The sequence below is a fragment of the Saccopteryx bilineata genome, chromosome 9 (assembly GCF_036850765.1).
Source record: "Saccopteryx bilineata isolate mSacBil1 chromosome 9, mSacBil1_pri_phased_curated, whole genome shotgun sequence".
Taxonomy (NCBI): domain Eukaryota; kingdom Metazoa; phylum Chordata; class Mammalia; order Chiroptera; family Emballonuridae; genus Saccopteryx; species Saccopteryx bilineata.
Window position 1 is genome coordinate 24308169 of NC_089498.1, and position 18787 is coordinate 24326955.

The 18787-nt window shown below is 43.5% G+C and overlaps 1 protein-coding gene and 1 non-coding gene across 5 annotated transcripts in view; both read right to left on the bottom strand.

The window, feature by feature from the left end:
* Positions 1–18787, bottom strand: part of GLG1 (golgi glycoprotein 1) — a 158205-nt gene that overhangs the window by 91903 nt on the left and 47515 nt on the right. The window lies entirely within an intron of this gene.
* On the bottom strand, positions 18467–18542 carry TRNAD-GUC (transfer RNA aspartic acid (anticodon GUC)). The gene has a single exon. It is a non-coding gene; the product is annotated as a tRNA-Asp (tRNA).

Genomic DNA, 18787 nt, shown 5'->3' on the forward strand with positions numbered 1-18787 from the left:
CTTACTCTTCTGAGTCATTTGGTGAGAATTCTTCCAACGCATGGGTGGTCAGCTCTACCATCAACACAAAGGATTCAGAAGCATAAACACAAGTCAATTTATGTGCTTCAGGAAAGATTTTTTTTTTTAATATATATATATATAGAGAGAGGGATAGATAGGGACAGACAGGTCTCTATGAGACCTGTCTGTCCTCATAGAGAGATGAGAAGCATCAATCATCAGTTTTTTGTTGCAACACCTTAGTTGTTCATTGATTGTTTTCTCACATGTGCCTTGACCATGGGGCTACAGCAGACCGAGTAACCCCTTGCTTGAGCCAGTGACCTTGGGTCCAAGCTGGTGAGCTTCGCTCAAATCAGATGAGCCCGTGCTCAAGCTGGCAACCTCGGGGTCTCGAACCTGGGTTCTCTGCATCCCAGTCTGATGCTCTATCGACTGTGCCACCACCTGGTCAGGCAGGACAGATTTTTAAAATAAAAATTTAGGACATAACTCACACTGCGATAGTTTAGAATATTTTATATAATTAAGACACTAAAAAACCAAAAAAACAAAACCTTAGCCAGAACTTTTTAAACTTTACCTAAAAATATACATTTTTTTAAAGCAAGGGGGTGAGGGCTAGGGGATGAGGGAGAGAGAGAAAAAGCATCAATCCGTAGTTGCATCACTTTTAGTTGTTCACTGATTGTCTCTCATACGTACCTTGACTCAGGGGGTTCAGTTGAGCCAGTTGATGCCTTGCTCAAGCCAACGACCTTTGGGCTCAAGTCAGTGACCATGGAATCATGTCCATGCTCAAGTCAGCGACCTCAGTGTTTTGAACCTGAGGTCCTGTGTCAACACTCTGTCTATCCACTGCATCACCACCAGTCAGGCTATTAAAAAAAACACACACATTTATCTCTGGTAGTTTGTTTCTTTCTCTTTTTTTGACAGAGGCAGAGAGAGAGAGTCAGAGAGAGGGACAGATAGGGACAGATCATAAAGGGAGAGATGAGAAGCATCAATTCTTCATCTCTTTCTTTCTTTTCTTTTTTATAAAGATTTTATTTATTGATTTTAAAGAGAGGAGAGAGAAAGGGGCAGAGGAGAGGGAAGCACCAACTTGTAGTAGTTGCTTCTCGTACGTGCCTTGATGGGGCAAGCCCAGGATATCGAACCAGCAACCTCAGTGTTCCAGGTCAATCCACTGTGCCACCACAGGTCAGACCAAAGACACATTTTAAAACATAAAATAAATTGGATAATTCTGGCCTAAGAGCAAGTTAATAAAGTTTGAAAAGAGACCTTTGGTGGCGCAGTGGATAAAGCGTCGACCTGGAAATGCTGAGGTCGCCAGTTCGAAACCCTGGGCTTGCCTGGTCAAGGCACATATGGGAGTTGATGATTCCAGCTCCTCCCCCCTTCTCTCTCTCTGTCTCTCTCTCCTCTATCTCCCTCTCTGTCTCTCTCCTCTCTAAAAATGAATAAATAAAATTTTAAAAAAAAGTTTGAAAAGAAAGAGAAGTCTGACTAGGCGATGGCGCAGTGGATAGAGCATCAGCTTGGGACGTAGAGAATCCCGGTTTTAAACTCCAAGATTGCTGGCTTGAGCGCAGGCTCATTTTGCTTGAGCATGGGCTCACCAGCTTGAGCACGGGGTTGCTGACTTGAGCGTGGGATCACAGACATGACCCCATGATCACTGGCTTGAGCAAATGGTTACTCAGTCTGCTGCAGCCCCCCAAGTCAAGGCACATATGAGAAAGCAATCAATGAACAACTAAGAATGAAGAACTGATGCTTCTCATCTCCTTTACTGTCAGTCTGTCCCTGTCTGTCCCTCTCTCTTACTAAAAAAAAAGAGAGAAAAGTGAATATAAATATATTAATAATTTCTTTCTACAAGGCTTAACAATGAACAAATGATTTTAATATTCATGACTTACAAAATAAACTTATTCAACTGGTTACTAAAATTGTCCCTGCTTTTAGAACAAGGAAACATTGTGTAAGAAAGTTGACTTCCCTGGCTTAAAACTGCTTCCTATTAGTTCATTCTGGGGCCATTAAAAATGTTTAAGCTTTTCTAGCTTTATTTTATTCCTCTATCCCCTTGAAGGTGGTAGTACCACAATTAAAAACAAAAATAATTCCTATAAATGTTAAGTTACTTCCTCAACCTGTTCCGTTTCACCAAAAGTTTATTTAATATAATTCTAATCCTCTCTAAAAATATCAGAAAAACCAAAACAGAAAAAACGAACAGAAGATTCTTTTTCCAAAGATGACTAATAATCATTGCCTTAGAATTTAAGATTAAGTATATAGAGCTTACATAATTAATGCCACCAAAATAGATCAGATACAGCAAAAGTGTCTTGCATCTGTACACTGGCTTAAGGGTAGAGACTGTTTCCATTTATGACAAAAAAAATTTTTCATAGTTTTTTTTCTGCATAATGAGGAAAGCAGCTGACTGGGTAAGACTATGCAATTGTTCATTCCAATTCCTATTCTACCAGTTAACTCATGCAATGGTTTAGGAGAAGCCAATCATTAATCCCATCCTCTGCCATTAGAATGCCTGAATTTGAACTATGGTGAAAAAGGAAAAACACATATTTTAAACCTAATTTTCAAAATTAGAGGCATACCTTCCGAAACCCTCTGACAATCCCAATAGCAGAATTCCCAGCTCACAACAGTTTACATCTGTGAAAAATATTTACTTCCAAATAGAAGAATCATTCAAATTGTCTGATACCAAAAGCTGTATTCTTGTGATACATATAAAGAATTTACTTCATCCATGGATAACAGCTTAAACTGGTGTTTTTTTTAGAAAAGAATAATTCAGAATGAAAAAGTGAAAGTCTGAAAGTTGATATTCAATATCAGTTTCTGAATGAGATTCTGATTCACAGCAAGCCTTTTTGCAGCTCTGCCATTCTAAAAATATCTGGAACACCTTATTCAACTGAAATTGAATAAGAATTTCAAATCTATATTCTTTATTTTTACATGGCATCACAGAGCAGGCAATGGCACAAATAACTGTTGACATAACTTCAGCTCCGAGTTATATACTGAAATTCTTTCTGAAAATATTAGAAACCTAATGAAATAAATCCTTGGTTGATCACAAGAACGTTATCATCTCTGGGAAGAATTTTTCTTCTTCTTAAATTATACTTAAGGGAGATCCAAAAAGGCAGTAATTACAGGCTGAGCTACCATAATACCAGAAACATACAGTAGTATTCTATATACATTTGTTACGTGGTTGACAGAAATTCTATCTGATCTCTAAGTTTCCAAAGGCAAACAAACTGTCAGTCACTGAGGTCATAATGAAATAAATTCTTCTCCCAATTTTTTTCCTTTCTGGTCTATTTTTCAAGCAATTAAAATTTAACATTAATTCTCTAATATAGTCCCAAATTAAGACCAAAACTGCAATAACTTCAAGCTGACAGGACAAGAAATAAAGGACTAGTCTCAGAAATTAAGTCCACAAATTTTGATTTCTTGATGAAAAAGAACTAGGATGGGAAAGAAAAAGATTATCAAGAAATGCATATCTAGGGGGGGAAAAAGAATTAAATTTCTGGGGTTTGCCTGACCTGTAGTGGCACAGTGGATAGAGCGTTGATCTGGAATGCTGAGGTGGCCTGTTCAAGATCCTGGACTTGTCTGGTCAAGGCATATATGGGAGTTAACACTTCTTACTCCTCACCTCTTCTCTCTCTCCCCTCTCTTTCTCTCTCTCCCCCCTCTAAAATAAATAAAATCTCAAAAAAAAGTAAATTTCTGGAGTTCCTCTGCATACCTCTAAAGGAATTCATTACCATTATGCATTTAAATCCAATTCTCCCAGGAGAAACTGCTCATCACAAATAAACACCAATAAATTAGATCTGAAGGGGAAAAGAGAAAGAGAACTTCTGAATGAAGTTATAGACCTATTTATTTTATGAGGACAACTTTATGTTGGTTTATTTATTTTTTTATTGAGAGACAGAGAGACAGACATAGAGAGAGACAGACAGGAAGGAAGAGAAATGAGAATCATCAATTTTTTTTGTATTGCATGGCCTTGATGACATTCAAATGCAAGTCACCCACGTGCCCAGAGGCCAAGGGGTAGCTGCTGGCTGCAGCATTCATCTCACCAGTCCCCACCACCAGAGTCCACTAGAGAACTTCTTATAAGGTACCACACAAGGCAGAAGTGATTCTTCTCAGCACCGCAATTCACAGGTGGCAGGGTGAAGCTGAGAAACTAGAGCAGTTCAGAGACAGTGGACTGACTGGGCCGAGGACTACTGGACGGCTTGTTCAAGACTGCAAGACTGCAGACAAAGGGCTCTCGGAAACAATATGGCCCTACCTGGGAGTTTGTAATCTTCAGCTGTCCTAGTCCAAACCTCCAAATTTCCAAAAACCAAATTTTTTAATTGAAATTGGGACTACTTCCAAAATAAAAAAAAATTCAGGAAGCTACCAAACTGTGCCCACAAGGGACACCCGTTTCTAAGTATAGACCTTGGGCTCCTGGTAGTTTAAGATTACAGCAGCCAAGGAAAGAGAAATAAAATATGCCAGAGCTGATCTGGGGAGCCCTGGGACCCAGTGCAAGAGGAGGGCGGGGCCAGCCTGAGAGGAGGTGCCTGGACGCTGCAGGGCAGCACAGAGACCAACAGACCCCCATACACAGCAGCCCGCGGCCCCTGCAGGAGCGGGCAGGGCAGGTGCTTGCAGAAGTGATTTCTTCGCATGTTCTCCGAGAAGGATTCACTTTTTCTTTTTTTTTCTTCAGATTTTAAAACATTTTTAGGTTAAAAAAATCTTTTTTTCTCTTTTTATTCAAGCTGCTGGGCCCGAAAGCAGTGTAGGCTACAGCGATCCTGGACAGAGAGAGGCGGCCAGTCAAAGGGCACATGGCAACCTGGGCCCAACTTTCTCTTTTAACTTCCTCTCCAAATACATCCTTTAAAAAATTTCTAATAATTAGTTATAAGCTGGTTACAATATAAGTATAAGGTAACTTTCTGCTTCACAAATATCTTCATGTGAAATCTCAGGAAATTCTGCTTCATTTCTTTCTTAAAAGCACCTATTTAGGAAAGTTAGAAGGCAGGTATCCCCAGCGCTGGTAGAGAGGTGCATGGCCACATCGTGGAGAACAGTCAATCTCATATAAGGGGCAGAAAGGACCTGTATTTTCTTAGGCCTATATGGAGAGGGAAGAAATATTGAAAAGGGAGAGAGATTGAAAAGTAAGAGAGAAAAAGAGAAGAGAATGAAACAGCAAAAGGTGATGATTATGTCTCTAAGATAACAAATGGAAAAGTAATTTAAAAGGTAAAAGGAAATAATGGGAAAGCCATCTCTTATAAAGAAAAGCCCCTTTCCTTAGTTTCTCAACAGTTTACCTAGAAAAGACATTCTTGCTAGCTTCTACCGATTCCAATAAGCCATTTCTTTTTTGTAATTGACTGATTTTAGGAACACAGAGAGAAAAAGCAGCATTCATTTGTTGTTCCACTTAATTGTGCATTCATTGGTTGCTTCCCTTATGTGACAGGCAATGGAACCTGCAACCTTTGGCATTTGGGGGACACTCAAACCGACTGAGCAAACTGGCCAGGTCCCAATAATTCATTTCTAATTCTATTCCCTTTCCCACTCTGTTCTTCACCAGTTCACTCTGTGTTCATGAACCAAGTATCCTGAAAGTCTAAGTAAACAAAGATTCTGGCCTGACTATGGTTGTGCAGTAGATAAAGCATCAACCTGGAATGCTGAGGTTGCCGGTTTGAAACCCTTGGTCAAGGCACATATGGGAGCTGATGCTTCCTGCTCCTCCTCCCTTCTCTCTCTCTCTCTTCACTCTAAAATAAATAAATAAAATCTAAAAAAAAAATGACATTCACTAAATTTTAAAACATTAAAAAATGATTCTGCATAAAGCTTAAAATATTCTCTATTCAACTAAAATGTGCTGCTAAATAAATGAATAAAAGAGAATTTACTCTTTTGTAAAGGGAAAAATACAAATAGTGGTATTTACTTACTACACAGGAAATTGCTTCTACCTGTGTCAAACCTCTGCAAACATTCATTTTATGTGAGTGGCAATTTTGTTTTGTGAGAAATGAAACTATAAACTATGCTTCTGTTCTATAGAAGTGGAAGGCTTTTCTTATAAGAGAGGGGAGATAAAAGCCAGAAAAATCTGTTTTAGCCTTAATTAAAAAATAATTATAGGCCCTGGCCGGTTGGCTCAGCGGTAGAGCGTCGGCCTAGCGTGCGGAGGACCCGGGTTCGATTCCTGGCCAGGGCACACAGGAGAAGCGCCCATTTGCTTCTCCACCCCTCCGCCGTGCCTTCCTCTCTGTCTCTCTCTTCCCCTCCCGCAGCCAGGGCTCCATTGGAGCAGGGATGGCCCGGGCGCTGGGGATGGCTCTGTGGCCTCTGCCCCAGGCGCTAGAGTGGCTCTGGTCGCAATATGGCGACGCCCAGGATGGGCAGAGCATCGCCCCCTGGTGGGCAGAGCATCGCCCCATGGTGGGTGTGCCGGGTGGATCCCGGTCAGGCACATGCGGGAGTCTGACTGTCTCTCCCTGTTTCCAGCTTCAGAAAAGAAAATGCAAATAATAATTATTATTATTATTATAAAGGAAATACAGATTGCTATGTGTCTTTAACTTTATAGGATCTACTGATTCTTTAGATTATGTGTAACTTTAATAAAAACTAAAACTTAAATTTAAAAAAAATTTATTTTACATTGTTCCAAAGTGAGAAGCAGGGGACAGCAGACAGACAGACAGACTCTCGCATGTGCCCTACCGGCATGCCCAACAGGGGGCACTGCTCTGCGGCAGCAGGAGCCATTCTAGTGCCTGAAGTAGAGATCACGGAGCCACCCTCAGCACCCGGGCCAACTCTGCTCCACTGGAGCCTTGGCTGTGGGAGAAGAAGAGAGAATAGAGAGAAAGGAGAGAGGGAAGGGTGGAGAAGCAGCTGGGCGCTTCTCCTGCATGCTCTGGCTGGGAATTGAACCCGGGACTTTCAAAACTTAGAAAATTTAATCTCGGTCCTGACCAGCTGGCTCAGTGGGAGAGCATTGGCCTGGCTTGTGGATGTCCCAGGTTTGATTTCTGATCAGGACACACAGGAGAAGGAACCAGATGCTTCTCTACACTTCTCCCTCCTCCTTCTCTTTCTCTCTCTCTTTCCCTCCTGTAGCCATGACTTGATTGGTTCAAGCATTGGCTGGGGCACTGAGGACGGCTCCATGGAGCCTCTACCTCAGGTGCTAAAAATAGCTCAGTTGCGAGCATGACCCCAAATGGGCACAGCATCAGCCCCAATGGGGGTTGCCATGTGGATCCCAGTCAGGGGACATGCAGGAGTCTGTCTCTGTATCTCCCCTCCTCTCACCTGGAAAATAAAATTAAAAGTTTAACCTAAATTATAATAAAATTAAAGCTGATAAAAAGAATTCTGAAACTTGTTAAAGATATCTTTTGTGTATATGTGACAGGGACAGAGAAAGGGACAGGAACAGACAGACAGACAGGATGGGAGAAAGATGAGAAGCATCAATTCTTCATTGCAGCACCTTAGTTGTTCATTGACTGCTTTCTCATATGTGCCTTGATTGGGGGGACTACAGCAGAGCAAGTGATCCCCCCAATCCAAACCAGCGACCTGGGGCTCAAGCCAGTGCCCTTTAGGCTCAAGCCAGTAACCCCACACTCAAGCTGGTGACCCACACTCAAGCAGGATGAGCCCGCACTCAAGCTGGTGACCTCAGCGTTTTGAACCTGGGTTCTTTGCATCCCAGTCCGATGTGCTATCCACTGCATCACTGCCTGATCAGGCAAGATATCTTGTTACTAAAACTTTGCTGAGTTTATTCTTGTGAATTTCAAAACCTAAAACTGCTGTTAGAATAAGCATTAACTATACTTTCTATTAAGGCTTGATCTTTTTTTTTTTTTTTCCTTACAGAGATAGAGACAGAGAGAGAGAGTCAGAGAGAGGGATAGACAGGGACAGAGAGACAGGAATGGAGAGATGAGAAGCATCAATCATTAGTTTTTTGTTGCACATTGCGACACCTTAGTTGTTCATTGATTGCTTTCTCATATGTGCCTTGACCAGTCTAGCCAGAGACCTTGGGTCCAAGCTGGTGAGCTTTTTTTTTTTTTTTTTTTTTGGGGGGGGTGAGCTTTTGCTCAAACCAGATGAACCGGCACTCAAGCTGGCGACCTCGGGGTCTTGAACCTGGGTCCTTGGCATCCCAGTCCAACGCTCTATCCACTGCGCCACCACCTGGTCAGGCTTAAGGCTTGATCTTGACTTAGTGTGAGAAAAGGTTTGGTGATTTTGTAGGGGAACAATCAAAATTATAAGCACCTGCATCAAGCAAGCTAGAAACCCCACCCATAGATATCAAAGCATGTATTCTATTTTTTAAAAAAGAGAGGCCCTGGCCAGTTGGCTCAGCAATAGAGCGTCAACCCAGCGTGTGGAAATCTCAGGTACAATTCCCAGCCAGGGCACACAGGAGAAGCACCCATCTGTTTCTCCACCCTTCCCCCTCTCCTTCCTCTCTATTTCTCTCTTCCTCTCCCACAGCCAAAGCTCCATTGGAGCAAAAGTTGTTCCGGGTGCTGAGAACAGCTCCATGGTCTCTGCCTCAGGTGCTAGAATGGCTCTGGCCACAACAGAGCAATACCCCAGATGGGCAGAGCATCGCCCCCTGGTGGGCATGCCAGGTGGATCCCAGTAGGGCACATGTGGGAGTTTGACCGCCTCCCGCTTCTAACTTCGGAAAAATACAAAAATAAAAAGAGAGAGAGAGAGAGAGTGTTTTATTTATTACAGTTCAGGGCAATCCTCGAAGTTCAAAAAGTAAACTTTGGTACACATGTACAGATGGCAAAGGTATTTTGTAGTAAGTAGATGATCAATTCCCAATCAGATACGTTTGGAAATGTGATAAAGAGACACTTTTGTTTATCACACTGACTTGGGAAGCAACACTGGCATTTAGAAGGCAATGTCTGAACTATAATTTACTGCTTTCAGAAACAGTAAATTAGCCTGACCTGTGGTGGTGCAGTGGATAAAGAGTTGACCTGGAATGCTGAGGTCACCGGTTTGAAACCCTGGACTTGCCTGGTCAAGGCACATATGGGAGTTGATGCTTCCTGCTCCCCTCCTATTCTCTCTCTCTCCTCCCCTAAAATAAACAAATAAAAGTCTTTTAAAAATATAGTAAATCGCCCTGGCCGGTTGGCTCAGCGGTAGAGCGTCGGCCTAGCGTGCGGAGGACCCGGGTTCGATTCCCGGCCAGGGCACACAGGAGAAGCACCCATTTGCTTCTCCATCCCTCCGCCGCGCTTTCCTCTCTGTCTCTCTCTTCCCCTCCCGCAGCCAAGGCTCCATTGGAGCAAAGATGGCCCGGGCGCTGGGGATGGCTCTGTGGCCTCTGCCCCAGGCGCTAGAGTGGCTCTGGTCGCAACATGGCGACACCCAGGATGGGCAGAGCATCGCCCCCTGGTGGGCAGAGCGTCGCCCCTGGTGGGCGTGCCGGGTGGATCCCGGTTGGGCACATGCGGGAGTCTGTCTGACTGTCTCTCCCTGTTTCCAGCTTCAGAAAAATGGAAAAGAAAAAAAAAAAAATAAAATAAAAAAATAAAAATATAGTAAATCAGGAATACATAATGATACTGACTTATATTTAATAAAAATACTAATTTAAACCATGTTCCTACTATGTTACCCTGAAAATAAGACATTGTCTTATATTAATTTTTGCTCCAAAAGACAAGCTAGGTCTTATTTTCAGGGGATATAGGCCAGGAGAGGCCTTATATTTCTAAGCTTGAAAAAGATTGCACTAGGTCTTATTTTGGAGGGATGTCTTATTTTTGGGGAAAAGGGTAGATGGTTAGCATCTCAAAAGATAAAGTACCTATAGACTTTTATTTTACTTTTTTAGATTTTATTTATTCATTTTAGAGAGAAGAGTGAGTGAGAGAGAGAGAGAAGCGGGGAGAAGTAGGAAGAATTAACTCCCTTGACCGGGCAAGCCCAGGGTTTTGAACTGGCAACCTCAGGGTACCAGGTTGACACTTTATCCACTGTGCCACCACAGGTCAGGCAGTACCTATAGACTCTTATTCTAAAATATTTAAATAAAATTTATTTATTTATTTATTTATTTATTTATTTTTCATTTTCCCGAAGCTGGAAACAGGGAGGCAGTCAGATAGACTCCCCCGCATGCGCCCGACCGGGATCCACCCGACATGCCCACCAAGGGGCGATGTTCTGCCCCTCTGGGGCGTTGCTCAGTTGCATCCAGAGCCATTCTAGCGCCTGAGGCAGAGGCCACAGAGCCATCCCCAGCGCCCGGGCCATCTTTGCTCCAATGGAGCCTCGGCTGCGGGAGGGGAAGAGAGAGACAGAGAGGAAGGAGAGGGGGAGGAGTGGAGAAGCAGATGGGCGCTTCTCCTGTGTGCCCTGGCTGGAAACTGAACCCGGGACTCCCGCACGCCAGGCCGACGCTCTACCGCTGAGCCAACCAGCCAGGACCGTAGTTGTGATTTTTAAGGTTAAATATTTTATTTAGGCCCTGGCCGGTTGGCCGTAGTTATAATTTTAGGGCCGTAGTTGTGATTTTTAAGGTTAAATATTTTATTTAGGCCCTGGCTGGTTGGCTCAGCAGTAGAGCATCGACCTGGCGTGCGGGGGACCTGGGTTCGATTCCCGGCCAGGGCCAGAAGCGCCCATCTGCTTCTCCACCCCTCCCCCTCTCCTTCCTCTCTCTCTCTCTCTTTTCCCCTCCCGCAGCCGAGGCTCCATTGGAGCAAAGATGGCCCGGGTGCTGGGGATGGCTCCTTGGCCTCTGCCCCAGGCGCTGGAGTGGCTCTGGTCGCGGTGGAACGACGCCCCGGAGGGGCAGAGCATCGCCCCCTGGTGGACAGAGCATCGCCCCTGGTGGGCGTGCCGGGTGGATCCCAGTTGGGCGCATGCGGGAGTCTGTCTGACTGTCTCTCCCCGTTTCCAGCTTCAGAAGGGTACAAAAAATTAAAAAAAAAAAAAATCACAACTACTATTCAAATTTTAGAAATAACATCAAATATTTAAAGACAGCCTGACCAAAAAAATAAATAAAGAAAAAACAAAGACAGCCTGACCAGACAGACTAGGGCACAGAGGACTCAGGTTCGAAACCCCAGGTCACGGGCTTGAGCATAGGCTCATCTGGCTTGAGCACAGGATCACCAGCTTGAGCACAGGGTCACTGGCTTGAGTGTAGGATCATATACATGACCTCATGGTCACTGGCTTGAGCCCAAGGTCACTGGTTTGAGCAAGGGACAGTCACTTGCTCTGCTGTACCATCTCCCACCCCTATCAAGGCACATAGTATGAGAAAGCAATCAATGACCTACAAAGATGCTGCAACAAAGAATTGATGCTTCTCATCTATCTTCCTTCCTATCTGTCCCTTTCTGTTTCCGTCTGTCTCTGACACACAAAAAAACAAAAAAACCTGTACTAAAATAAAAAGAATAACTGAATAAGGTTATTGAAAGTGAAGGGAGCCTAATCTGTGGTGGCACAGTGGACAAAGTGTCAACCTGGAATGATGAGGTGGCCGGTCTGAAACCCTGGGCTTGCCTGGTCAAGGCACATATGGGAGTTGATGCTTCCTGCTCTTCCCCCTTCTCTCTCTCTCTCTCTCTCTCTCTCTAAAAATGGATAAATAAAATCTAAAAAGAAAACATTTTATGACCTATCTACAGGGCAGGGCAAACCTTTCATTACTGAACACACTCTTATTCTGTGAATGACCTTCTTCCCCCATGAAGCTCCAAGGGGCCTTACCTCATCCTAAGATCAGAATGTCATATATACCTCATTTTTCCTTTCTGTCTCTGACTCTCTCATGTATATGGGGTTCTCATATGTACATATGTAATTAAGTTTGGTCATTTTCTATTGCTAATCTGTTTCGTGTCTATTTGATTATTAGACTAGTTGAAAGAATCCCCAGAAAAAAGACAGTGTCTTATATTAATTTTTGCTGCTAAAGACATGCTAGGTCTCATTTTCAGGTGATGTCTTATTTTTATACTAGAGGACAGTTTTATACTCCCCTACAAAAGTTAAACATAAATTTATATGACAAAAAAAACCTACCTGTGTGCCTTCAATTTCAGGAGAATAAGCTATACTGGAAAGCCTTAAGAGTAATTTTATAAAAATGAGAAACGTTTAGATCAGTGGTAGTCAACCTGGTCCCTACCGCCCACTAGTGGGCATTCCAGCTTTCATGGTGGGTGGTAGCGGAGCAACCAAAGTATAAATAAAAAGATAGATTTAACTATAGTAAGTTGTTTTATTAAGATTTATTCTGCCAAACAGCGAAAATCCGACATAAAGTACTTGGTAAGTAATTATTATTATATGCTTTAACTTGCTGTAACTCTGCTTTATAAAGTTTACTTCCCTACTTTATAAATCATGATTACTGTGGAACCGTTGGGCGATTAGAAAATTTTACTACTAACAGAGATACAAAAGTGGGCCGTAGGTATAAAAAGGATGACTACCCCTGATTTAGATAAAGGTCACAATGAACTAAATGATTGTTCTAGCATAAAACAAAGAACAGGCAGAAAGCAGTTATTTTGAAAACATAATACATAGCCTGACCTGTGGTGGTGCAGTGGATAAAGTGTCGACCTGGAACTCTGAGGTTGCTGGTTCGAAACCCTGCACTTGTCTGGTTAAGGCACATATGGGAGTTGATGCTTCCTGCTCCTCTCCCCTTTCTCTTTCTCTCTTTCTCTCTCTCTCTCCCACCTAAAATAAATAAATAAATAAAATTTATTTTTAAATTTTATTTATTTATTTATTTATTTGGTATTTTTCTGAAGTTGGAAACGGGGAGGCAGTCAGACAGACTCCCGCATGCACCCGACCGGGATCCACCCAGCATGCCCACCAGGGGGCAATGCTCTGCCCATCTGGGGCGTTGCTCTGTTGCAACCAGAGTTATTCTAGCGCCTGAGGTAGAAGCCACAGAGCCATTCTCAGCTCCCGGGCAAACTTTGCTCCAATGGAGCCTTGGTTGCAGGAGAGGAAGAGAGAGAGAGGAAGGAGAGGGTGAGGGGTGGAGAAGCCAATGGGCGCTTCCCCTGTGTGCCCCAGCCGGGAATAGAACCCGGGACTCCCGCACGCCAGGCCGACAGTCTACCACTGAGCCAACTGGCCAGGGCCAAAAAAAATTTTTAAATAATGAAAACATGATACATCTATTCAACAGACAATACACAGCAGGAAGAGAAGTACAGCAATTAGTCCCTTCAACTTGTCATGTTCTAAACTCTTTTCATCACAATTCAGCCTCCCTTCCAATAGATATACCACATTTAAGATCAGTATTTGCAACCTCTTTTCCTTAAGGATATCTGGTCACCAAAATGGGGTACGCAGGAGATTATTATCAAGAGAGGTAGTAGAAGGGTGCTAGCAGTTAAGGGGTACTAAAATAATTATTGATTGCATTCCGAAAGGTACGTACTTTCTTTTCTTGCAATAATCATTCAAAAGCTTCTTTCTGAGGTTGGGTATGAGGTTCCATGAACTTCTGAGTATGTGTTTTCATAATATGGCTAAATGTTAAAGCTGGCAGAAAAGCTGTAAAACTCAACTGATAAGATAACGTGAAGTCCTAAAATCTTAATATATCTTGGTCAATATTTTGGCTTAAAAAGTCAAGCAGGCCCTGGCCAGTTGGCTCAGCGGTGGAGCGTCGGCCTGGCGTGTGGGGGACCCAGGTTCGATTCCCGGCCGGGGCACATGGGAGAGGCGCCCATTTGCTTCTCCACCCCCCCTTTCCTCTCTGTCTCTCTCTTCCCCTCCCGCAGCCGAGGCTCCATTGGAGCAGAGATGGCCCGGGTGCTGGGGATGGCTCCTTGGCCTCTGCCCCAGGCGCTAGAGTGGCTCTGGTCGCGGCAGAGCGACGCCCCGGAGGGGCAGAGCGTCACCCCCTGGTGGGCAGAGCATCGCCCCTGGTGGGCGTGCCGGGTGGATCCCGGTCGGGCGCATGCGGGAGTCTGTCTGACTGTCTCTCCCCGTTTCCAGCTTCAGAAAAATACAAAAAAGGAAAAAAAAAAAAAAAAAGTCAATCATATGGAGCCCTGGCCAGTTGGCTCAGTGGCAGAGAGACAGCCCGGCGTGTAGAAGTCCCGGTCAGGGCACACAGGAAGAGCACCCATCTGTTTCTTCACCTTTCCCCCTCTCCTTTCTCTCTATCTCTCTTTACCCCTCCTGCAGCCAAGGCTCCACTGGAGCAAAATTGGACCGGGGGCTGAGGACGGCTCCCTGGCCTCCGCTTCAGGCACTAGAATGGCTCCGGCCGCAATGGAGCAACGCCCCACATGGGCAGAGCATTGCACCCTGGTGGGCATGCCAGATGGAACCTGGTTGGGTGCATGCAGGAGTCTGTCTGACTGCCTCCCTGCTTCTTTTTTTGTTTTTTTTGTTTTTTTTTTATAAATCTTTTTTTTTTTTTATATGTCACTCCTTTATTTAATTTTTTAATTTTATTTATTCATTTTAGAGATGAGAGAGAGAGACAGAGAGAGAGACAGGGGGGAGGAGCTAGAAGCATCAACTCCCATATGTGCCTTGACCAGGCAAGCCCAGGGTTTCGAACCGGCGACCTCAGCATTTCCAGGTCGACGCTTTATCCACTGCGCCACCACAGGTCAGGCAACCTCCCTGCTTCTAACTTGGGAAAAATACCAAAAAAAAAAGTCAAGCATACGGGAGTAGTGGCTCTGCTTTATGCCAGGCAATGCCTCCAAAGGGTGTGGGTTTCCTAGTATAACAGCAGTCACACCATATGGTGCTGCGTTCACTGGCATGGGCAGGACAGAAGCTGCCAAATATCAAATGTGTTATTTTGGGCCATGAAACGTGATAAATCCCAAATTTAAAACATATGAATTTTCCAAATTAAAACAGGTAATTTTAATTTTAAGGCTTCAAAAACGATTGTACTTTTATAATTCTAAGCTCAATTGAGTAACAGTTCTCAGTCTTTTGAGGTAAGACAATGACTCAAACAAAAGTCAAGAGATGGGAAATAAGCTTAGTAGTAATTCTCTGAAAAAAATTTTTTAAGGATTTAAATAAAACCTCTTTATAGTTATAAACATGAAGATATAATGTATAAAAACAGCTTATGGAATACTATGTCTTGATAAAATCAAACAAGGGCAGCAGATTTGAAAAGATGAAAGACAATTCATCAATGTGATGAATTCTGTACAGTGATATCTTGAAATACGAGTTTAATTTGTTCTGTAACCAAGCTCATAAGTCAGTCAACTCGTTTATCAAACAAATTTCTCCCACTTAAAATAACTGAAATAGATTTAATCCATTTTAGCTCTGTGAAACATCCCCAAACCATCCTAAATTATGAAAAAAGACATGTTTTTAATTAAGAAACACACATGTATACTTTACCAATGCATAACAAAATATATGAAATAAAAGAAAAAAGTGTTATTTAGTACTGTATTCTTACCTTGGACACAGACGAGTGCGGCTAACGGAGGTGAATGGCAGAGGAGGAGGGAGGGAGGAAGGTATGCAGGCACTGTAGACACGTAAACTAAAACTGCATTTTCTTTAAACAAAACTAAAACTGCACTTTCTTAACTTAAAGTGAAACCACAAAAACTTAATTGTAAAAAAATGCACTTTCTTAACTTTAAACTTAACCTAAGCTTAACATTATGTATTTTTCATTTAATCATCACCTGTTTTTGCCTTTTTGGCTGCACTTTCACTTACAGGACTTTTGAATAAAAATATACCCAAAGAGGTTTGCTTTTGGCTGCCTTTTAAAATGTTACGGAAATGTGACAAACAAGTTTCATTAAAAAGTGCTGAAGCATGACCAGTTGAAACTTTTTCTGGGTGTTTCTTTTCAATGAAACTTGAAAGCTTCTCCCACATTGCCAGCATATCTTTAATTTCACTTGTAGAAATCACTTCCTCTGACTCTACCTCCTCCTCACTACTAATCTCTTGCAGAAGCTCTGTATGTTGCATCATCCATAGCTCCTTCAACTACTCAGTTGAGAGTTCCTCTTCATGTTCCTGACCAGCTCGTTTACATCACCCTCATCTACCTCCAGACCATCGACTTTCTGAGGGGCACAATCTCTTCCAAAGCTTCTACTTCGGTCTCGGTCTCTGGTTCGAATCCTTCAGAGTTCCTGTCTGCAACATCAGGCCATAACTTTTTCCATGCCAAGTTCAAGGTTCTTGTAACCTCTTGCCATGCCAAGTCAATAATGAGTAAACATATCACGATGTTGTAGTGATCTTTCCAAAACTCTCGAAGGATTAGATTTGTATTCTCAGTCACCTCAAAGCAGCGGCAGAAAAAGTGCTTTGTGTAAAGCTTTTTAAAGTTGGAAATGACCTGCTGATTCATAGGTTGCAAGATTGAAGTTGTGTTGGGTGGGAGGTAGAGGACTTTCATGAATTTGAACTCATCGAGAATGTCATCTTCAAGACCAGATGGGTGGGCTGGAGCATTTTCAAGAATTAGTAATGCTTTCATAGGGAGTTTATTTTCTTGAAGATATTTCTTCACTGCAGGACCAAAGACGAGATTTACCCATTCAATAAAAAACTGCCGCGTCGCCTGACCAGGTGGCGGCGCAGTGGATAGAGTATCTTACTAGGATGTGGAGGATCCAGGTTCGAGACCCTGAGGTCGCCAGCTTGAGCATGGGCTCATCTGGCTTCAGCAAAAAGCTCACAAGCTTGGACCCAAGGTTGCTGGTTCGAGCAAGGGGTTACTCGGTCTGCTGAAGGCCCATGGTCAAGGCACATATGAGAAAGCAGTCAATGAACAACTAAGGTGTTGCGGTGCAAACTGATGATTGATGCTTCTCATCTCTATGTTTCTGTCTGTCTGTCCCTATCTATCCCTCTCTCTGACTCTCTCTCTTTTGCTGTAAAAAATAAATAAATTTAAAAACAAAAAACTGCCACGTACATGCCTTAGCATTGACACACCACATAACCTGCAGTTTTTCTTTAAGAATCTTGTGAGTCTTAAAGCCTCAAGGATTTTCAGAATGATACACTAGCAGTGGCTTGGCTTTACAGTCACCTCTAGCATTTGCACACAATGCAAGGGTCAGATGGTCTTTCACGGGTTTATGGCTTGGCGGCTTCTCTTCTGCGGTGATGAAAGTCCTCTGGGGTATTTTTTTCCAAAACAATCCTGTTTTGTCACAGTTGAACACTTGTTGGGGGATGTAGCCTTCCTTTGGGATAAGCACAGCAAAACGTGCAATGTACTCCTCAGCTGCCTTAACGTCAGCACTCGCAGCTTCACCATGCCTCACCACCAAGTGGATGCCAGATCTCTTCTTGAAATTTTCAAACCAGCCGTGCCTTGCCTTAACCGTATCCTCTGCTGCCTCTTTTGAGGTTGATGGTTCTTTCTTCTTCAAGTAGCCTAAACATTACGTGCCTTTTTTGCATATTACAATCTCCGTCACTGTATCTCCTGGCAGCTTTCTCTTTCACCCACACCAGCAGAAGCTTCTCCATTTCTTCATGGATATTTGTCCTTAATTGGGACAGAATTGTAGTTAGTTCCTTTTGCTGGATTTGCATTTTTGATGGCATCCTTTTGTTTAAGGATGGTACAAATTATAGATGTATTGCAGTTGTACAGCCTTGACAGTTCAATCACTCGTACACCATGCTCATGGTTTTCTATTATTTTTTGCTTTACTTCTATCAACATCATTCTTTTCTTCTTCTCACCGTTGTCCTTTACACTCACTTTCTTCGGCCCCATGATAGCACACAAAAAAAGTTAGTAAAAAATGCAAAAATGATGCAAGAATGAGTACAGTGCACGAGATTCAATTTGATTCTGCGGGTAACACGTGAGAAAGAACGAGATGAGGGTGTTCTGCTGCTGATACTGGACCGTGTGCCAATGTGCCAACTAGTGGCAGCTTCCCAAATCACGACTCATATCTCGGAATTTCACACGGATCTTGAACAAAAATACGGACCGAGCCACAGCTTGTATCTCTTTTTTTTTTTTTTTTTCCCTGAAGCTGGAAACGGGGAGAGACAGTCAGACAGACTCCCGCATGCGCCCGACTGAGATCCATCCGGCACGCCCACCAGGGGGTGATGCTCTGCCCCTCCGGGGTGTCGCTCCGTTGCGACCAGAGCCACTCTAGCGCCCAGGGCAGAGGCCAAGGAGCCATCCCCAGCGCCCAGGCCATCTTTGCTCCAATGGAGCCTCGGCTGCGGGAGGGGAAGAGAGAGACAGAGAGGAAAGAGAGGGGGAGAGGCGGAGAAGCAGATGGGCGCCTCTCCTGTGTGCCCTGGCTGGGAATCGAACCTGGGACTTCCGCACGACAGGCCGACGCTCTACCACTGAGCCAACCGGCCAGGGCCCACAGCTTGTATCTTAAAAAAAAACCTCGTATGTTGGTCTGCTCGTATCTCAAGGCACCGCTGTATTTCTCTCTAGCCACTTCTCCAAGTTTCTACACAATAACACAGCTCCAACTATTCTAATAAGCTGATAGAATGTTTGAAGCTAGAGCAACCTTGGAAGTATTCAGTTGACTTTAATAGACAAATTCTTTAGCCCTTACAAACTCAGCATTAGCTTTGAGGAACTAGGTCTAGGATTATA